We start from the raw sequence: 23543 nt of genomic DNA on the forward strand, positions 1-23543 counted from the left end.
CCATCGTCGTCCTCATATTTTCCCACTTTGTTGATTAGCACAGGAGTAGGCTTTGTATGCACATCAGAGTGCTCATTCAAAAGGTCTTTTAGTCCCAAGGACCTACTTTTTGATCCTTTCCCACTCATAAAAGTTGTTACCTCATCCCAAAGTTCTGGTTTGACCTTTAGTAAGTCTATTAGTTGAAGGATATACATAACAGGTGCTGATAACAGCACTTGTAAGTTCAATGTATCTTTCTTTTTTGAAAGATAATTCCTCATTGATGGCACTCGCATGGCTTGGGAATGATTCTGGTATTCACCTATGTACGATGGCATTGTCCTGAGGGTTTGCTTACTCGGTGTCGACACCAAAGCTTGCTCATCCTTTGGCAGAGATGCATTGTTCACTTCATTGGCTTGTCGACTAGTGACGTCCAACATAGAAAGAGGTGGAGATTTGACATCGCATGTCTCCCCCACGTGCTTCCTCACAGATTTTCACATCTCACTAACCAATGCTTCCTCCATTTCAGGTATCTTATCCCCATAGTCAGCCATAGTTGCTGCCTTCTGATTTTCAGTCACTGGTGGTTTATTTGCAAGCACCTGCTCATCCAAGGGTGGAATAATAGATGACACACTTCCCTTTCCCACGCTTGAAGTGACTTCATGTATCGTTTCCAAGCTTGGATCTTGCGCAATTGGTTGCCATTTATAAGCAGGTAGTGGCCCTCCAAAGAGTTTGTGTGTCCCTAATCAATTACTGGTGCACAGCCTTTTCCTCTCGGGGATTTGTGTACTCTTGCAACTTCTTTGGTAACTCTGTGAGAGCTATGAGTCTGCTATTGTAAGCCTTGAGAGCCGCATCTAAAACCTCATTCACCTTATCGACAAGAACTGATCCTCCCAAGTCCTTCTCAGATTCTGATGCTTGATCATTCGAACCTAGAGTATCCTTTCGTGCTGGGTCTTTCTCCTTTGCATTCTACTTGAGTTTTAAGAATCCTTCTAGCTCTTTTGGAATTGATTTACCTTGCTCATAACTCTTTTTCTTAGTAGAATTCTTGCCTCACCTACTTCTTGGTCGTTTCTTCTTTCGTTTGCTCGAGGATAGAGTATCCTCTTGGAATTTTTCTTCCGTATGGCTCTTTGTCCCCGTGTCAATCTGTACTTTTGTGTTCTTCTTTGCTTGAGTGAGTGTGACCACTCGCAAAGGAATTCTCTCCTTCTCAGCCTCAGATGTATTGGGGAAAGGTATAATGTCGACGTATTACAATGGCATCTTCCTTTTCCCTTTGTTGTCTCTCAGTCTTAAGATTATGCATTGTTTTATGTAGCAGGTGTGCCAGTGGAGCTATATGGATACACAGATGCAGATTAGGCTAGTAGCATCACAGATGGGAGATCTACTAGTGGATTTATGTTTTCACTTGGGAGTGCTGCTATTACTTGGAGCAGTAAGAAGCAGCCCACAGTTGCCTTGTCTAGCACAGAGGCTGAGTATAGAGGTGCTGCCATAGCAGTGTGGGGAGTTTTTCACAAAGGGGAAACAGGAATAATGGAGCAGCCATGGATGCTAGAAGTAGAGTAAAGGAAAGCTAGATGATGGCCCAAGGTTGCTAGTGTGTGTGCTTTCATGTGAAAGTAGCAGCAGGAGGTGAAGGGCAGCTCAAAAGTTTGAGAAATGATGCCACATGATGTGTGCATGAAGTGATGAGGGCCAGTTTTGGTGCAGATGGATGTGAAGTAGGAACTAGGCAGATGGAGGCCTTAAGATGTACTTGAGTATGCTGGGAACAGTCTTGTGAAGATAGATTAGTGTCTGGACACCCCAGCAGGAAGATATGTGTGCTTGAAGGTTGGCAGTTTTTATCCCGGAGCTTTTTTGGTACATAGGTTGACGAGGGGTTGTTTTGGAGCGGGTTTTGTATTGCCCCAGAGGATTGGATGGAATGGAACCTAGGTGCCTCTGACATATGTGCTACAAGGCTATAATGTTGGATTTTTAGTTGGGTGCACAGGTGGTGAGATACGAACCCACCAGTTTTTGCAGTTTTGTGTTTGGACTTACCACTTTTTGGAGTTGCGGAGCAAGTGGCCAGGGGTCATTTTTGATGTCTATTTATGGAGGTTGAGATGGTTAAATCGTAGCGAGCCTTGGCCATAGAGTGCACTTGGACATGTGGGCTAAAGATTTATCAAATTAGTTTGGTGTTTTTGGAATCTCGAGCAGGAAGTAGCTGGCATGGCAAAGCGGGCAGTTGGCCATGTTTTCCTTCATTTTTCTTCAATGCGGGACATTGCCAGGGATCACATTTTGGAGCAGATTTTGGAGCACCAAATACGGTCATCATTGGAAGTGGATTGTATGCAGCATACATGACTATGTGAAGAAAAGCTCCATTAACTTGGATTGTCTATGGGGAAACCCTCTAGTGAATGACAAGCATGGTAAAAGTGCCCTACACTTAGGTTTTTCCAAAACCTACCATGAAGAAGCCTTTGTTTTTTTTTGTTTGGCTAGAAGAAGAAGCCTTCGTGAGCTGACACGTGGCAGATGAGGCTCTTGCAATAATGCCATAAAGGGAAAACTGCACATGCCCTACGTGCCATATATATATATATATATATAAGTATATAAATACATATACATATATATATATATATATATATATATATATATATATATATATATATATATATATATATACACACACACACACATATATATATATATATATACACATACATATTGCTTGTTGAAGTAGCTAATGAGTGGGTTTAATACACCATTTCTTGCTTACATTTGCTTGTGGGTTTGCTCAGAGAATGGCATAGCTTGTATAGGGTAATGAGTTGGTTTGAGTAGTATGTGTGTATGCATTGCTTGCTTCTCCTTTCTATTGTATAGATAGTGTGTATGCATTGCTTGCTTCTCCTTTCTATTGTATAGATAGTGTGTGTGCATTGCTTGCTTGGGAGAGTCACTCATAAATATGTAAATGTATCATGTGGGTTCAACATAGGGGATTTTTTAAATACCTTTATTGCACATTTTTTACATATAAAAGGGTGCCATAATCTTTGGGCCATTTGAAAAGTGCTCTAGGCCAATCAAGTTTCAACTGGGCTAATTTTAGTGGCCGGACCAAATCCCGTGGGAATCACCTCTTAAATAATTTAATTCATTTAAAGCAAGTTTGCCACCTTTCATTCATACAAAGCATGCAACTCCACTCTCTCTCTCTCCTGGAAATGGCGCCATTTTGAAGGAAGGGATGCATTGAAGACTCTCTCTCACCCATTAACATCACTTCTTCTCTCTCTAGCTTGAGCAAGCTTCCATGGTGAGCTTCATCATCATCTTCACCGCTGTATTTTCTGTTTCAGCAGTGATTTAGCCATCATTCCTCAGCCTAAACAGCTCTCTTTTATCCCACAACACTTCCCCACTAACCTCGCAGTGTAGGAGAAGAGAAGAGGCAGCTGAGCCCATTGTAGAGCCTGAAACAGCTGAGCCCATGGCAGAGCCTGTTTCGTTACTCTCTCTCTCTCTCTCTCTCTACAAGAAACCACCGGGCTTGTATCCATTCATATTACTCAAAAATGCCCAGACTGAACCCAATCTCGGATGGAACATTTACGAGCAGAATGTCCGACTAATCTGCCAATGACACCTCTGGTCGCTAGGGTCGCCGAATGGTCTGCGATATCCCTGCGCGTGTCCTCATCGAAAGACACATCCACTGAAGCCATGCCAAGGAGGAGCAGAAAGGAAGAGGCAAAGGGCGGAGGAAAAAGGAAAAATGAGCAGGGGAGGCTAAGGCTAAGGAAAAGGAAGAAGGTTGAGGAAAGGCAAAGGGAAGAAGGCGGGGCAAAGGGAATAAGGCGGGGCGAAGGGCGGAGGCCGCGGGAAAGAAGGAAGAGGAAGGGGGAGGCCGCGGGAAGGAGGGGAGGGAGGGGCCGAGGGCGGGAAGCAGGGGAAGGGAAGGGGAAAGGCGGAAGGCGGGGGCGGGAAGGAGGAGAAGGGAGGAAGCAGGGGGGAGGCGGCCGGGGGAGGCGGAGAGCGGGGGCTGGAGAAGGGGGGGGGGGCGCGAGGGGCGAGCTGAAGGCAGGAACGGGAGGGGCGCTGAGGGCAGGGGCGGAAGCTGAAGGCGGGAACGGGAGGAAGCGGGAGGGGGACTGAGGGCAGGCGCGGGAACTGAAGGCGGGAACGGGAGGGCGGAAGCGGGAGCGGGGGCGGGCTGAGGGAAGGGGCGGGAGGAGCAAGAGAAGAGGCAGAGGGGCGGGGACAGAGCAGAGGCGGGAGAAGGGCAGAAGGCGGAGGAAGGCAGAGGCGGGAGAAGGGGCTGAAGGCGGGGGAAACAGGGCATAAGCGGGAGCAAGGGAAGCAGAAGCGGGGGCACCTCAGCGGCGCGCCAAGGGCAGGCAACGCGACCAGCGAGCACAGAGGCAGAGGAACGAAGCCCTCACGAGGCTGAATCTGCACAAACGAGCGCGCACACAGGCAGATCTGCAGGAAGCTTCTTCGCGCGTCGTTTCTCTCTCTCTCTCTCTCTCTCTCTCTCTCTCTCTGTCTCTCTCGGATTAACCATGGCTTTTCATTCATACTGAAAATCATACATGTCCGCATAAAAATGCCTAAACATATATGAAAGTACAAGCTGAGGGACGCACAAGCCATTACAACCGCCCGAAGGCAATAAACTAGCCCGTAGGCTCACTGAATTACAACGGCATAAAGCCAAACTGAAAAAACCCAAGGGGAAAAAACCCCTCCTAAAGAGGGTAAAAAGTGTCCTGGAACCTATAAGAGAGGAGAATCCTTCCACAAGCATCTGAAAAGTAGGCACCCAGAAGCAGCAGAAAGTAGCACCCTGAGCAAATGAAGTGGGGCAATCATGAGGTGTCCAAGTCCGAACCAAAGGTCCAGCTACAAGGTGGCCAACAGATAAGCAACAGCCGGGATGAGTGTGAAGACACTAGTAGAAGAAGACCAACCATCGGAAGTAGATCTCGAAATCGCAGAGAGCGCCCACCAGCAAATCATTAGCAGCCTGGTAGCCCACTTGCTCAAGGTGGCTACCACCAGGGAAGACTGAGGAAGCTCCGAGGAAGCCGAGGCTGTCACAGAATCGGTAGGGTAGAAGGGCTTAATCTAGCTTAAGTAAGAATAGTTCTTAAGAGATAAACACTTGTACTTAAGCAAATAAGACATAAGATTGAGAAAGACTAGATGGCAAAGAGGAGAGAAAAGGGAGAGAGAAAAGACGACACAGCATTGGGGACCGAAGATGGGCCGGTCCCCCCTTTTGAGAGATTTTCTATTAAGAAAACAAGGTATTCTTTTACAGGCACAAAAGTTGGAGAGATGGATAGCCCAGCTAACCACTCTCACTCTCTATTGCAAGGAGTGCCCAGCACTTTTAATCCTTGCAAAACCTAAAAGAAAAGAAACCCAGATCCTTCTTGATTTTAACTATGGAATGCCCATCATTCCTCTTCAATCTGCTTCTTCTTGTATCTTGGACAGTCCTTCTGCTCTACATCCTTCGTGAGCTCGTATCTTGAGCAATAGGCCTCCAAATTGAACACTTTCAGCTTTGCCACGATCCCCTAGTTTTCTGGTCCATTACTGCGACTCTGTCTGCAGGAATGACACTTGTCACCATACATTGTATTCTGAACCAAAAATAAATAGAATAAAATAAAATTAAAAAATAAAAATTTAACGAGGAGGATATGGAAGGCCGCGGGGTGCGTCGTGCACGTCGGTACTAGCAAGAGGTCCGGGTTCAACTCAATAGCATTCACTTATTGGCAACTCATATTGCCTGAATGCACTCCTTGCACATCTCGTTTTAGCATTTTATTATATTCTCTCTCTAGAATTCTAGTGAGAGAATGTCCGTTTTTGCACTATGATCACTTGGCATCATTTAGACAAGTAGTAAGGGCTGAAGAAGTCACAGATATTCACATCCTTAAGGAGGGATTCAGATTAACCTTGGAAGGAAAAGCATTATCATGGTTTCAAACCCTTGATACAAGTGCTTACTACAATTTTGAAACTTTAGAAAAGGATTTCATTGGCGAATTCACCAAAACTAGGATTAAACATAGCGTAAGCGCCCTAATAACCAACTTCAAACAAGGAAGCGCGAAGGGGAGAGGGGGCGCGAAGAAGCAGAGGCCTGCGCAGAAGCAGGGAAGCGCGAAGGGGAGAGGGGGCCGACGAAGAAGCAGAGGGCAGCGAGCAGGTCAGGGAGCCCCATCGCTAGGGCTCCCGATCTCTCTATCTCCTCTCTCTCTCTCTCTCTCTCTCTCTCTCTCTCACACACACACACAGCATTAATAGCTGGCTGTCGCTTCCTTCTTAGGATGTTGTCTGTGGTGAAACCTTAAAAGAAGTGCAGTAGGCCCATAAATCTATGGTCAGGTGTTTATCCCAATCCTTAGGCCTATCTTGTACCTACTTTGATATGATTTTTACCAGTACCCCATTTACCTTTTCCATTAAACTGAGGAAAATAAGGACTGGAGCCGCGAGCAACAAGTCGTGCTTTGTGCTTGTCCAGAGAGCCATCTGACCTGTACTTGGTCTTGTAGACCCATCTGACTCCAATAATCTTCCGCCGGGGTGGTCGTGGTACTAGCTTCCAAGTAGCATTCCGCTCGATGGATCCGATCTCTGCTTCCATCGCTGCTTTCCACCGTCCCATTTCACAGCATCTGTGAAAACAATGGCTGTGTCACTACATACCAAAGGTCAACCATATGTGCCACAAAATCATTTTTGTCCATTGTTTGATAAGCATCGATAGACTCTGACCACGCAGCATCACCCTCAAGCATTCGCTCTTCAAATAAACCATGAATGAGCACTTCACCCACAACAAACCTTCTTGTCTTCAAAACCTGTGGCCTTGCAACATCTAGTATCCAATTCCTAAGCACTTGCAAAGACCATCGTTTAATCACTTTGGCAATATGATCTTCTCTCCTTGAAGCATCATCCACAAAAAGAGTAACATCACGGGGCGGCCCCCCGATTCACCCCCGCCGGCGCCCCGGGCCGCCCCGTCGACCCCCCGGTTCCCCCCCGCCGGCGCCCCGGGACGCGCCCGGCACGCCGTCGGGGCCGCCCCACGGCACCTCCGCCGGCGCCCGGGCACGCCCCCGGGACGCTCCGGGGCCGCCCCACGGCACCCCCGCCGGCGCCCCGAGACCCGCCCGGTTCACCCCCGCCAGCGCCCCGGGACGCGCCCGGCACGCCGTCGGGGCCGCCCCACGGCGCCCCGAGACCCCCCCGCCGACGCCCCGGGCCGCCCCGTCGACCCCCCGATTCACCCCCGCGGGCCGCCCCGTCGACCCCCCGGTTCACCCCCGCCGGCGCCCCGGGACGCGCCCGGCACGCCGTCGGGGCCGCCCCACGGCACCTCCGCCGGCGCCCGGGCACGCCCCCGGGCCGCCCCGTCGACCCCCCGGTTCACCCCCGTCGGCGCCCCGGGACGCGCCCGGCACGCCGCCGGGGCCGCCCCATATGTGTGTGTGTGTGTGTGTGTGTGTGTGTACATACATATATATCCATGAACTTGTTTTTGAACTTCCCTCCTAAGGAGTCTTTGAACTCTCAAGAAAAAAATAATATATATATATGTGTGTGTGTGTGTGTGTGTGTGTGTGTGTGGATATATATATATAATATATTATATATCTTATATTAGGAGAAGGAATGACCTCTATGTGGTTCACGCTTGTTCTCGGAATGGGAACCTGTTTTGAGAGTTCCTCTCTTCTAAAAGGGCAATCCTTAGGCAAATGTTCCACACAACATCCTCCACAGTATCTCTCGATAGGGGGCAATTTGGGTCTTGGTGGCTCTTGAGGACTGTTGGGACAATCCCTCGCATAATGATCTCCGTTACATTTGTAGCACTTTATTGCAAGTGGTTCTATGCTTTGAGCGTATTGCTGTTGCGTTCTAGGCATTTCTTGGAAATCCATTTCAGCATATCTCATAGGGATTGTTCTTGGAGCTGGTGGTTGCTGTCCTAGCACCGGTCTGGCATGTTCTATCAGGCTGAAGATGCTGCTCCCGACCCATGTACTCGTGTGGACGCGCTCAAGGCCTCTACTTGGTCCTGCACCAGCTCAACTGAAGTGGATATGGTATCCACCCGAGCAGTAAGTTGCTCCAGTTTTGCCGAAATGTCGGCGATGCTTGAGATAAAAAGCTCTCGAATGTCCTCCAATGTAGTCATGATGACTTGCTTTGCGCGCTGCTTGCTGGAGAAAAACTTGCGTTAGTGAAAAAAAATTCACCTTGCTTCTTGCTTGTTGACTTGCGTTAGTGAAAAAAATCACTCTGCTGCTTGCTTGATGAAGTCTGCGTTAGTGACGCTCTGATACCAATGTAACACAAGCCGGCTACTTCTTCCCTGCGCCGACTAGTGCCCACTTGTGTGGAACTTAAAGGACTTTGCTTGCAACCCACAAATCAATCAACAAGGTGCTCAATTGTGACTGTGCCCACAATGGAAAATCCCAATGCCATTCTCCTTGTGAATTTAGAATTGAAGTTCTCAGAAGATTGGTGAAGTCCCTGTGCCAAGTAGTAATCCATGCCTCGGATCTCAGTAGACTCGTTGTTCTCCAATGCATGTGAAATTAACCCATAGTTGACCTTAAAATGCTCTTCCATCCACTGATCAACTGATCTCTGAGCAAGTGCAATCTCTCCCTCATCGAGTACATGCTACGCATGCGCCACCAAATCCAAGTCTGCATCAATGATAGAAGAAGGAAGATAATGAGCTAGAGCCTGTGGGTCCTGCAACTTGTACACCTCATGCTCCTCAATACCTTCACAAACTGCATGCCTGATTTGTCTATCCCTTATCCAGAACTAATCCTTGGAAAACTCCACCAGAAGGCCTAGCTTACACAACTCCTTCACAGATAACAAGTGACATCTAAGGTCTGGAATATAAAGAACTTGGGAAGTATACAAACCTCCCGTACTGTTCGGGATTAGACTAAGGTGCATGTAATGAAGCAAATACTGAACAAAAAATAGCACGTGCTATGTAGCACAATCCACAATAGACTACGTATGTCTGTTTTGCAGAAAATTGCTCTATCGAAATTTCTGCACAAGATGACCAAAATTATTGTGCACACCTTTTGTAGCAAAAACGGAGCCTGAAATGACCTCAGATGGCATTTGTGAGATTACATGGCCCTTTGGGCTTATCTGCAGAGTATAGCAACCTATAAATGCTCATGAAAGCTCACCTCAATCGAAAACACGAGTCAAAGGGTGCTGGCGACGCTGCCCGGGGAGCCGATGCCTGCTCTGATACCAATTGTTGGATTTAGGGTTGCAGAAATGCACACACAAAGCTTGAAGAAGAAGGAGAAGCTCAAGAGCACACAACGTAGGAAGTAGTATTACTTAGTGTGCAAGTACAAAGATAAGATAGCCCTAGAATGATGGGCGTATGTACAATGCACGGGGGAAAAAACCTCCTAGTGAGGGAAAAAATGCCCCGACGGTCCTAAGTGTGTTCACACACATCACTGCCTAGATATGGCAACACCTATCTTGGTTAGGTGACATTCATTCTAAAATTGCTTTAGGAGGTGCTGAAATTGTCTGGGTCGATTTTCCAACAAACTACCCAATCACCCTAAAAATCCCACTAATCTCTCCTTGGAATGAGTTTCTTAGTATGTGGAAAGTATAATAATGTTGGCTCAAGAGTTTATGTTGCCAAGGGTACTTTTATCACCACTTCACAAGTCTTCTACCTTTAGATGTCTAATGAGTACTAGCAATTCAATGATGATGCCAATCTAGAGATTGTAAGTGACTCATGACCTAGCCTCAAGACCCTTTGAATCCTTAAGATTTCAAACCATAATAGCATGTTTTTGTGTTTTTACTGATGTGTTGCTAGTTTCCATTTTCAACTTTCAAACGAGGACACGTCCATGTCATCCAATTTATAATAGGGTTGTCACAGATTCTCCATCCGCCGATGGAGGATGTTTTCATCCAAACTCTCCTATTTTAGTAGGGATGCTTCAAGTGGAGAAAGATAATATTGACGCTATATTTGATCGCCGCCCGTGACAATAATCCAATTCGTGGTCCAACAAAATGATAGCTGACATTTGCAAGGTAATGGACATTAATATGTTTTTTTAAAAAAACATGATTGTGTGTTTTATATGTTGTAATAGAAACACATATTTGATGTGGGTGGTTTGCTAGGCACTTTCACAAAAGTAGGGGACATTGTCCTTCATTGTTTTATGGGAATAAGAACGATGTGGCGAGCGTACAAGCAACTAAGCAGACAATGTGTGAGCATAGTGAATGATGAAGAGCGTTTTTTGTAATGCCTATGAAATACTAAGCGTCTCCTAGATAACCTTGGATCAAACTATGCTTTGGTGGGGTGTCAAAAAGGGTATATAACTTGGCTAACATACCAACCAACCAGGCAACACTAGGTGCATCAGAAGGGAATCCTACAAACTGCCCAACCCGGCAATTAGTGGACTATAAAATAATATGCCTTAGTCCTCATTTTATTCACCGAGTCGGTTGTGGAGCAGAGCCTTACTGAACGGTATTCCCACGCGAGGCATCTCTCTTGTAGCGCCTATTCTTGATTAGCAATCTTTGGCTCTCTCTCTCTCTCTCTCTCTCTCTCTCTCTCTCTCATGTTTGCTGCTGCGTTAGATCATTTCCGCTACCATCTTTGACATGGTATCAGAGCCGAGGGCTCTTTGATCTAGGCGTTTGGCGTGCATCTCTAAATCCTCAAACATTTGCATTTCGCTGCATCCCCTCTGGTGAATCTGAGATCAACACAAGATCATCTGCATATAGTAGTAATGAGATCCATGTCCCTACTAGCTGTGCTCCTCTATCACCCTCCCTCTCGATGTAGTCATCCATCGCTTCGCTCAACTCAACTATGTCAATATAAAATGTCAGAGTCGGGCTCTTGCTGGCCAAAACGTGCCACAAGGTTAGACCTTTTCCCCATACCCTTAGTACTTCATGTATAATGCACGTCACTTGTCACATATTCTCTATTTCCCTGCTCTTGTGCACGGATATCCCATGTCCCTATTTTCTTATTATCAGCCTAAGTATGCTACACCCTTACACACAGTCTTCAATGATGTTGGTACATTAAAACCTCGACAGCAAATGCCACTCAACGCTAGTGGGCAACCACGTGCGGGGCGGCTAGCGGGCTTGAGCCTCCTGTCGGTGGCGTCGAGCGGGTCAGGGGCAGTCGCAAGCTAAGTGTCCGAAGGCCTGGCACCGTAGACACTGGTCCGGCCGGCCAGTGAGGACAAAGACCCACTGGCGAAAAGAGGAGTCCCGCCAGAGAAACTCCACCACATCAGGAAAGACCATGGAAGCTGGTGCCCAAACCTGAATCCTGGGGGTGCCCACACCTGTAAGGAATCAGGAACGACCATGCTCATCCGACCAACAACTGTAGAGATAAGATGGCGGAACTAAAGAGGAATCCCAGGAAAGGCCACGGTGACTGGAAACCGTGGAATGTCAAATCTAGAGTCTAAGTTCTCTGCGGTGAACTCCGGGTACCATTCAAGCAAATGGATCGCTCATGTCAGCAATGATCGGGGAGCGCTGAAGAAGAGCCTGGGCAGCTGCCTCGTCGGACAAGACAGCTCTGAAGATACCTCTCTCCACTAACTCAATGTCAACCACTCTCCCGTCAGAAGAGCGAAGGGCTGACTGTAACCAATCACGGACCAAGCAACGAGAAGGAGAGTGGCCAACCATGCGGCCCACCAAAGTCTGTCCTGCTAGAGTCCTGATGGAGGCATCAAAAACCTCTATCTCCGCACCAGAGAGGGAATGCTGCCAGACGATGAACGGTGGGGTAACCTGAGCGGTACCCTGTGTCGGCGGGGCGCCAGCCATGGCAGAGGATGCAAGAAGAGCAGAAGATAAAGCCATGTGTGGACTGCAGGGAACTCCCGTGAAGAAGCCGGGGAATGCCGATGAGAAAATCTGAACCTTTTTTTTCCCCCCCCCTCTCTCTCTCTCTCTCTGTCTCTTTTTTTTTTTTTATAGAGGAAGCACAGATCTGTATTTCTGAGTATGAGAACTCCCGAGAGTGCCAGTGGTGGCCTACTCAAGGGGCATACAATCTATGAATCAGTGAGTGGTCAGCAAAATGCAGTGCTAAATCATGGGGGATGATGTGATGTGTGCAGTATAAACCACTGTGTTCATTGCCCGGAAACAAACCGCGGACAATGAACTTGGTAAGCAAAGCGCGACACTGCATCTCTGGATCAATAATACCAAGACCACCCTGTGCAGTAGGGAGGATGATAGTCGCCCAACTAACTCTAGCTCTGGTGTCAACAGTGCCATCACCACCACTCCATAGGAAGTTGCGGATCAAGCGACGTACCTACCGCATAACTCCCGTATGAAGCATCCAACAAGAAGCAATGTACCAAACCGAAGCCAAAAGAACCTGATTGGCCACCAGAACCCTCCCGGCAAGAGATAAGTGCTGAGATGACCAATGGCATAGCTTTCGGCATAGAGACTGCATAAAAGCTTTATATAAGCTTATTACTTAATAAAAATATCGAACAACAGAAACAAATAGGCGTGTGTTGTATATGCCGTGCTTGGCGTTACTGGACTGTAGTGGCTGTGCGTGGGCTTATGAGTTGCTCGCAGCTCTCTGCTGTGTGTGCTTCTCACGGCTACTAGTCAAGCCGCCTTGTATAATGGCCCGTTGATCAAGTAAACAGCTGTCATCAAAGCTTGAGCCCAAAATGACTGTGGTAATCTAGTTGTGGCATAGTATGCCTCCCACGCATCTTTGTAGACCTCTTTGATCAAGTCATCTTGGAGAACCTTGGAACATGCACACGCACACGCACATGCACACACACATGTACACTCACATGCACATGCACATGCACATGCATACGCACTCATGCACGCACGCACACGCACACGCACACGCACATGCACGCATGCACACGTACACGCACACGCACACGCACATGCACATACGTACACACACGCACATATGCACACGCACACGCACATGCATGTACGCACACGCACACGCACAATGCACGTATGCACACGCACACACTCATGCACACACACGCACACGTACACGCACTCACATACACACGTACACATGCATATACACATACACATACACATGCATGCACGCACGCACAAGCACACACACACGCATGCACACGCACATACACGCATGCACACGCACACGCACATACACATACACACACACACGCACATGAACATGCACCCACGCACGCACATACATACGCACACGCACATGCACATGCACATGCACGCACATGCACACGCACATGCACGCACACGCACATGCACATGCATGCACACACACATGCACGCACGCACACGCACACGCACATGCACGCACACGCACATGCACGCACATGCACATACACACGCACACGCACTCATGCATGCACACGCACACGCACACGCACACGCACTCACATACACATGCACATGCACATGCACATGCACATACACATACACATACACATGCACGCACGCACACACAAGCACATACACACGCATGCACACACACACACATACACACGCACATGTACATGCACATGCACGCACACGCACATGCACGCACACGCACGCGCACATGCACATGTACGCACATGCACGCACATGCACATGCACACGTACACGTACACGCATGTACACACATACACGCACGCACACACACATACACGCACGCACATGCACATGCACATACACATGCACACATGCACGCACATGCATGTACGCACACACTCACATGCACTCATGCATGCACACGCACACGCACTCACATACACACGCACTCACATACACACGCACACACACATGCACATACACATACACATACACATACACATGCACGCACGCACGCACAAGCACATACACATGCACGCACACGCACATACACGCACGCACATGCACATGCACACACAGGCACATGCATGCACGCACACACACATACACATGTACACACACGCACATGCACGTACGCACACATGCACACGCACATGCACATACACATACACATACACATACACATGCACACACGCACGCACAAGTACATACACACGCACGCACACACACGCACATGCAATTGCATGCACGCACACGGACATACACATGCACACACACACGCACTCACACACACGCACATGCACTCACATACACACGCACATGCACTCACATACACACGCACACGCACATGCATATACACATACACATACACATGCACGTACACGCACATGCACACGCACACGCACATACACGTACACGCATATATACGCACGCATATGCACATGCACGCACACGCACATGCACATACACTCTCACACGCACATGCACATACACATACACATACACATACACATACACATACAGTCTCAAATTCTGTTTATGATTTTTGAGTGGACACTCTAGGTTTCTAAGTCCGTGCATGGTGCTTGATTAAACTCAAATTAAATTACACAACTTAAAGAATTTGCTGGAACCTAGTTGATGTAGTCTTTGAGATTTATCGCTTGGAGTGCTCTCGTGTTGGCTGTCAGATGCGCCGAAGGTGCTACTTTCATGATTGTTCCTTCTGGTAGAGTCACTGATCACATTGGAACTGGTGCTTGTGCTAGAACAGCTGTACTATTTGGGTTTTGGCCCATATGTTAATCACACCGATTGGACCAGAGGTTCTGCATCACCCTTGCCTTGATCAGAAAACAGAGATACCCACCTGCTCCATTACCACGGTCTGCATCGTGACCAACACGATACAGAGAGAGAGAGAGAGAGAGAGAGAGAGAGTTATAGTTTTTTTTTTTTAAGGACCTGGCACAACATGTGTGTGTGTGTGTGTGTGTGTGTGTGTGTGTGTGAGAGAGAGAGAGAGAGAGAGAGAGAGATGAGAACCAGCGCTAAAGTCAATAGCCCCTGTCTCGTTATCTCATCATGGACTTCCTTTCCATTCTCAATGCAGCCGCATTAACACACACACACACAGAGCTGATTTGGGGGGTGGTTTAATTGCTAGAGAGAAGAAGAAGCCTCTTTTTTTTTAATTTTTAATATTCACCCTTCAAATTGTTGAGGACGGAGCAACGGCGTGAAAGGAGCGTGCACGTAGATGTGTGTGGAAGAGGGAGAGAAAGAGAAGAAGCACATGACACACGAGATGTAGAGGTGGGGAGACTTCTGTAGACAAAGGGCTAATTTTGCTAACTCTCTACCCAAAACAAGTTCTTTTTGTAGGTGTTTTGGAGCCATGACAAAGAAATCTCCTTCCAAGGGCTGTGAGTTTATGTTGATGGACGAATGAACCATTCCTAGACATTCCTCTGATGATTTACCACATGTTTGAATGGTCTTCTTAGCTGTATCTAAGGTTGGTTGCCCCAAGAGTACCCAAGTTCCATAAGACATGAAACTCTTCTCTAGCTTAAGGTCTACTAGGGCTACTCCCGGTAGCTCGCTTCGCTCCATTTATGAGGTTTTCAATCGACCGTCACGTTCTGCTCTGGACAGACGCCAGGCCTTCATTCGTAGATGGGGGCGTTCGGCACTTTTCTTCAGGATCGTCGGAGGACATGCCAGATGGGAGTACACACCCCCACAGTGGTTTATACTGCACACATCACATCATCCACCATGATTTAGCACAGCATATTTGTTGGCCACTCACTGATATATAGTTTGTATGCCCCTTGAGTAGGCCACCACTGGCACTCAAGGGATTTCTCATACTCAGAAATATAGATCTGTGCTTCCTCCAAAAAAAAAAAAAAAAGTTTGACCTCTTCTAGAAAGCTTCTCAAAAAGCTTCCTAAGGGCCACCTCAAAAGGTGAAGAAGCTTCTTCATGCTAGCCCAGAAGGTTCTTATGCATGCATCACGCTTGCTTATGCTAACCCGTTAGTTAGAGAAGGTTCCTGCAAAGGTTACTAATTGAGCTCATCCAAGGCTCCATCAAGTTTAGACAACAGCTTAGCTTTCTTTTCTTTTTTTTTTTTTGAAGATCTTGTCATTAGTTAAAATTTTCGCTCGAGGGCTACATACATCCCTGTAGTGGGATACGGGATAAGATAAGGGGGGAAATGCCCCAAGGCTACTTACCCACACTCTATCTAGGCAATCTCATACAACAGGGGGGGGGGGGGGGGGGGGGGGGAAGAGCCAAACAGGTGGCCTGTACTGCGAGCGTGGGCTGCCAGTCTCAGTGAAGAAAAGGCATAAAGGTTTGAGTGGATCAACCACGAGTAGTTGCCAAAGCCACCTTGAGCTTTGTGAAACTACGTTCTTGGGCTTCACCCCATGAAAAGGTCTTACCTTGTGCTTTCAGTTGATCCACCATAGGAACAAAAGTCTTGGCATAATCACGGACATACTTCCTATAAAAGCCTGCCATACCCAAGAATGTTTGAAGTTTTCCACCATCTTAGGTTGCGGCCATTGAAGAATAGCATCGACCTTGTCGGTGTCTATCTTGATGCTTGAATAAGAGATCACATGACCAAGCTGATACACCTGGCGAGAACGTAGTTTCTTGCTTAGAAAGTGTAGAGAAATCGCCTAAGTTTGTTTTCATGGTTATGTGCATAGAAAATTAAGTCTATGTGGTGTATGAAATTGCTTATGCAGGTGTGTGGCTACACGCAGATGTAGCGGAAATTGATGCATAGTATATGCATAATGTCTTATTTGCAGGAAGTGATTTGTTTGTGATTGAACCGTTGCATTCAAGTGTTAATTCACAGTTTAAGCATTGCATAGAAGCTCGTGAAGCCATTGTACATACATTTTTATGCTTTGGAAAAAGACAGGTTACCATAAGTTGGGCCGTGAGTGTGCGTAGACACACAAAGCTTGCCAGTGCAAGATGTCTTTCTCTTTATTTTTATTTGTTGTACAATTTATTTATTGAAAAAAAGAGGAGGTTCCTGTTTGTTTACATGTTGACTGGGATACGTGTGATCGTTTCCCATGTTGCGGCTGCCTGCTGACCGCAATTTTTCTCGGTGTTAGTTTTTTTTTGGGGGTTAAACAGCACTTTGGCATTGTTTGAATTAAATATAATCTGTTAGGATTACTTTGTTGCAACAAAGGTTGCAGTGGATGTAGATCCACGTTGCTTTCGACTATCCAAATAGCGGATCTGTGTCGTAGCACACAGATTTCGGAAAGACTCTCTTAGCGAAGCCGTAGTTAATTTCCTGTGAGACAATGAGTGGCAGTAGTTCTCCACGTGTAGAGGGGTTTTCTGGGATGCTCTCTTCCATTTTGGGAATGTCCCAGGAGGAATTAGAGCATATAGGCCAGGCCATAGGACAGGCAGTCTTGGCTCGTCGAGCGACCACGGAGACTGCATCGGGTTCGTAGCAACCAGATGCATCTCCTTTACACCCGATCCATACTCTTCATCAGAGTCAGTTCGAAGCGACTGACACAGACGTACCCGACGATTTCGTTCCTACCCAAGCCGAACTGGAAGAAATCCAAAGGGTCGTTGACTCTCCGATGGATTCTGAGGAGGCTGAGGAAGAGGAAGATGAAATGATGACGAGTCTAGTGACTCGAATCTCCAATTTGGAGAAGACTCAGGGAGACATTTTGACACTGCTTCGATCGATGAACGATCGATTTAACTCGATCCCCGAGAGCCCACTTGAGAGTGCTAGCGAACGTGTACAGTTTGCGACAAACGAGACCGTGGAGCCTCGTACTCCACAGGCCGTTGTGCAGGTGGAGAAGGATGCAGAGATGCCAAAGATGGCAAATCTTCTCAAGGACTTAAAGCCGCCGAGCTTTGGGAGAGAAGAAAAAGAATGGAACAAAGATGCCGTTAACATGTTTTTGCACAAGTGGGGGGATATTCATAGCCTCAGAAGGAACCTTGAGGTAGTCAGACCAATTGAGGCCAGCGTGTCATTGACAGGGAAAGCCTACAAGTGGTGGATGTCTCTCAAGGAGTGTCCTCGTAGTTGGGAAGACTTTGAAAAAGTCTTCAGAAAAGAGTTTCTACCCGTGAATGAATTACAGAGATCATGGCAGGCGTGGGATAAATGCTCCATGGAGGGCATCTCCCTCAACCAATACATCTCTAATTACCGGGAGATTGTGTTGAAGCTCAAGGGAATCAATGAATTCCAGATACTGAGAGGCTTCATGAGAGGCCTCAACCCGGACTACAAGGCATATGTAGAGCCGAAGCAGCCAAAGGATTTGGCTAAAGCTCTCAAATTTGCTCAGATTTATGATGACATAGGTCGTAGATCAAAGGGAGCTTTCGGGAAGGGAAAAGAGAAAGAGCCTTTCAGTTTGAAGAGGAAATTCTTCAAGGCAGAGAAAGGAGGGGCGGGTGCGAGCGAGTCCTTTAAAGGACAGGGTGGGCGTTGGAAGAAGAAACCACACCGAGGGAAACCTAAAAACCAGAACAAACAGAGCAAGAAATACCAGTATGAGAAGGCACGTAAAGAAAACTTATGTTTTAATTGCTTTGAACCTCGTCATACCAAAGCAGATTGTCCAAAGCTGAAAGCTGGAGGTAGTTCCAGCGATGCCAAGAAGGATGGAAAGCCTTCTCGATAGGTCCACACAGTGCAACGGCGGCTACCTCTGAATTCCGAAGAGTTTTTAGAAGTAGCCATGTCTCACAGGAGCAACACTCATGAGTGTTGTGTCACACCCAGGCAATGTGGCAGTCGTCGGTCGGACCACACGACCTAGTCCGTCTGTAGGATACGATAGGTGGCCGTAGAGTCTCCATTATGATAGATGACCGTGCCACACACAACTTTCTTAACGATGTGTTGGTTAAGAGGTTGAAGTTACCACAAAGTAAATCTGACCATGAGTACGTTGTACACCTAGCGAATGGTCAAGGTAGTAATGTCTGGGGCACGGTAGTTAAAGGGGCCAAGTGGAAAATGCAAGACTACGAAGCTAGTCTTGATTTTCAAGTCATGCACTTGGCCAGAGCTGACATTTACCTAGGCAGGGAGTGGTTGTACAACCTCGGCCCGCCGTCCCTGAGTCGTAGTTACCAGGACAACAGCCTAGAGTTTACCCATGAGGGTAAGAGAGTGAGGCTTCAGGGAGAGAGTCATGTTCCGACGGTGCCGCTTATTTCTTCGGTGGAGTTGCGTCGAGCAGCAGCAGTAGACCAGATTGAGCAGGTATAGCGTGTAATCTCAGGTTTTCAAGTTGATTTGACAGCCCGTTGAGCTCATCCACGATCGTCCTAACAAGACTGCAAAACCTTAGATGATCCTTGTTAGCAACATAAAAAGTTACATACATAGCTTCAGTTTGGATACGGGTCTTCAAGCAAATTTTACCAATGCCCAAAATCAGAGTGCCTGAAAAGCTACGGAAAGTGATGTGGCACTGTTTTATGGCTGGCTTGCCTAATGACTCCCACGTTGCATAAGATAGAACATTACAATCTGCTCCCGAATCAATCAATGCAGTTGTCCATTGTGCCTGACTTACGGTGACAAGTTGGACATGAAGCACGAATGGTGGTATGAGTTCTGGTTCTTTACCCTTGTTTGTGCACAAGACGGTTAAGATCTATGGGTGTCTGCGTTTGTGCATTCGCTTTCATCGTTCTTGAGCTTTGAGTTGAACTTGTTCCAAAGAAAATCCAAGCTCATCATCAGCTATTCCCTCATTTTTCTCTGTTAAATCTTCAATGGAAACTTCATCATGGTGGAGCCGTTCTGCGGCTAATGCCTGAGCCTCATGCTCAAGTTGCTCTAGGACTCGTACCGTTCTAATAGGAAGGATATCATAGCCGTCTTCGTCACAAAATTTTATCCCATGATTCAAACTGCAGACATCCAGCGTTGCTAGCACTTATTTCCATTCGACAGGTTCCAACTTCTCCTCTGGAAAAGGAATAGGAACATCGAACCATCAGTAATATAACGACACTTGTTCTTGAACCTCCACAAACCCATAGATTCTCTTGGTCGTCTTCCTTTGAAGAATCTGAGCACTCTGAGGAAGCAGAATCAAATTCCTCCATAGGAGTGTAAGTTACATCTCTATGAGAATGATTCTTGAGATTGATACTCGTAATGGCAGTTTCATGTCGGAGACACAAATAATTGTAACCCCAATCTTGGATCATCTTGAATTGCCTCATGAAGGGACGTCCTAAAATCACCTCATAGTTGGCATTCTTTCCAAAGTCGACAACCGCGAAGGTTTGTTCATATTCAATGCCACAACTTTTCACTATAACGTTTTCTAATAGCCCAATAGGATTCTCTAGACTCCCGTCAGCTAACTGTAAATTCACGCGAGTTCGTCTGACCGTCGGTTTACCCCATTTTTCCCATATGGACCTCGTAGCAATGCTGATTTCAACTCCACTGTCTAGGCGTTAATTACCATCGAGTCAATGAGCCTCAAGCGGCGGGATAGAACCTTGGAACAAATAACTCGGTTTTGGAACAAATAACTCGGTTTTATTTGGATAAGGCTCTTAAACGAAGTAGCTTAGATCGATGAAGCCCTGGCAAAATTTTCCCAGAAATCTGACACTTCAAAAAATCTCATAGAAAGCTTTCGCACATAGACATGGCCGGTGATGAGGAGGCAAGAAGGAGTAGCCGGCAAAGGGCACTTAGAATGGCTTTGCCCGACCCTGGAACAGCAAGAAGCACACGCCCATAATGTAGCTCCACAATCCTTACAATTTTGGCAAGAGCAATATTCTGCTGACTACTATGTGGACATGGATGTCATGCTAGCTCAGTGTGCCTTGGAGAGAATGGATCAGTTGCCACCGCCACGGGATGTGCCGGCAAATGCATAGATTGAAAGTAAGAGTTTGGTGCCTCTAGAAAAAGTAAGTGACAAAGAACGCTTGAGAAAGCGAAGAGAAGAAAAGAAAAGAAAGAGAGAGGCAGTGGAAACTGCACAATGCCCCGCTTCCCCTCGAAGACAAGAAGTATTAAGCCCACGGTACCTACTGTCGAGGTATCGGAAGAGGAGGGTGATGAGGGTGATGATGATGATAATGATGAAGACTTTGTGCCAGTAGAGCGAGACTACAATATGGAAACAACTTTGAAGGAAAGTGCTGGATTTATGCAAAAGCTCACAGAGAAACACGTGCCTGTTGACACAGGATCCTTCTTGACACGAGCAAAAGTGGGGCTAATCAGGGAATAATAGTTTCTATGAGCCAGGATAGGGAGTTTGTCCAAAAGTTGACATAAGCTACTGATGAAATGCATGCAAAATAGCTAAGGCGCCAACCAGCTCAAGAGAAGCAAGAAGAAAAGGACTGCCAAAGGGTGAGAGAACTTGCCACAAAAAGCAGGAGGAGGAAATGAAAGATAAGGGCAAGGGAAAGTTGCAAGAAGGAGAAGGAACCTCCAACATGCCTCCATCTATTGATGAAAGCCAGCAAGCCATAATGACACAGCTAAGGGAAGCCCTCGCCCGAGAGGAAATAACCACACCTCCCACAGCGACTTAGGCTCCTTTGGTGGACATCTTAGATAGCTTCATCACATTCTATAAGTAGGCATAAAAACTAGAAGAACAAAGTGTTTCTCAGGAAGCCGTGCTGCAAAAAGTTAAAGCCATATGAGAAGAGCAAGGACGGAAGGTTAGAGAGCTAGAAAAAGAGCTCGGGGATGCACTTAAGGCTAATGTAGAAAGCCAACAGGAACTTCAGGCTGCCTTATTAAAAAATTTGAAGAATGTTACCCGCGCACAAATGGACTTGGATTTTGTGGACCTGCAAACACGGCGTTTATGGCGACAACGAGAGGACATGCGGATAAAGAATGTAGTCCTCACTGCAGATGTTGCAATCTTCTTGTACCGTCTAGCCAAAAAGGAATAGACAGCCCAAGAGCAGTTAGCTCTCACCCTACAAGCTAAAATTGAATCAAGGGCTAAAGAGTTGATGGAGCTAGAAGCGCTGTTGTGGCTGCTTTGGAGAAAGAAAGAGAAAAGCTACAGGTAGACCTACAAACTGCCTAATCCAGCCTTGCAACTTTGCAAAAACAGGAGAACGCTTTGCTACAAAAAGCTAGGAACTGTTGTAAAAAGAGAAACAGATTGATAGAAGCAAGACACAAACACAGAGTAGAAAGAAGGATGTAGGAGACACAGAAGCTTGAGCACAAGAGAACCTGTAATGATTGATTGAATAATAGAGTTACAAGACCTACATAAAACCCTAAGTGATAAGGTGTCCTTTCACACCAAATATCCAGGGGGAAAAACCCAGTGGGTGAAAAGTGCCCCTGGTGAAGGGCGTATACACACTAACACTACCACAAGTCTACAAATCCCCCCTGTAGTGATACTGTGAATCTGTACAAGGTAGCAGATCATGCTATGTATGGGAGTAAGCCCAAAGCTTTACAAAAAGCTTCAAACTTCTCTCGTGATGATGCCACTGACACAAATCTTATTATGACATATCTTTTTATTCAAAGATGGTTGGATCCACTGACACAAATCTTATTATGACATATCTTTTGGTTCAAACACGGTTGTAATGTAGATCATACTTGGTTTGATCTACCTTACAGGAGAACTAATCTAGTAAGCATAAATATCCCTAAGCTTTAAAATCATATTATAAGCTAGATCATACTATGTCCAATATATCTAGCAATAAAAAATGCAACATGATATATCACTTCTTGGGGTCTTTATTGGACAAGGTTTAATCTTGCAAGCTCAAAACCATGGGAGCACCTGCTAGATCATATTAAGTCTCATCATGTTGTCCATTCATGGTAGTAGAATAGATATACCATTAGGATTGGATGCACCAAGTTTAACTCCATTAATTAACATCTTATAGTGGCCTAGATTAGACTAACTCTGATCTAGCAAAACAAGGACATATCTTATCTCCAAACCTGTAGACCTAGTCTAATATATGATCAAGTGTATCTAAGGTCTGATCTATGAAGTATAAATATCATATAGGAATCTAGATTTCTAAGCTAGCTAGCCATGAAACATGTGATATTTATCTACCACTTCTTGGACTCTAGATTGGACATGGTCTGAGATCTCCCTAGCTCAAATCCATAGAACAACCTCCTAGATAAAGCTAACTCTAATCATGAGCTTCAAAAAATCCTAGTAATAATAAGAAGGAAAATTTATGAAGCATATGGTGTTATTCTTAGTTTGTGTGGCTCTTGCTTAGCCCTCAACCAAGTTTAGAAGACTCCCATGTAGCCCTCTACTTTTCTCATAGGGTTGAGTGGTTAGAAGAGTCTCTTCATCAAGTTTAAAGAATTCAGCTTGCTCAATCTCAAAGCCCATAAATACACAAACCCCCCCCCTCCCCCCCCCTCCTGCCCCCCCCTCCCCCTCCCCCTTTTAAAATCTTCATGTAAAACATGTTAGGAGCAGTGCTTGGAAGAACCTGTGAAGGACGAAGGTCTT

At 46.5% G+C, this 23543-nt stretch overlaps 2 protein-coding genes across 2 annotated transcripts in view; one reads left to right on the forward strand and one right to left on the reverse strand.

The window, feature by feature from the left end:
• LOC147604763 (mitotic spindle checkpoint protein MAD1-like) overlaps positions 1-23543 on the forward strand; it is a 155683-nt gene that overhangs the window by 107315 nt on the left and 24825 nt on the right. The window lies entirely within an intron of this gene.
• Positions 1-23543, reverse strand: part of LOC147604766 (mitotic spindle checkpoint protein MAD1-like) — a 248191-nt gene that overhangs the window by 81662 nt on the left and 142986 nt on the right. The window lies entirely within an intron of this gene.

Source organism: Cibotium barometz, chromosome 61 (assembly GCF_041138505.1).
Source record: "Cibotium barometz isolate CiBa-2024 chromosome 61, ASM4113850v1, whole genome shotgun sequence".
NCBI classification, from domain to species: Eukaryota; Viridiplantae; Streptophyta; class Polypodiopsida; order Cyatheales; family Cibotiaceae; genus Cibotium; species Cibotium barometz.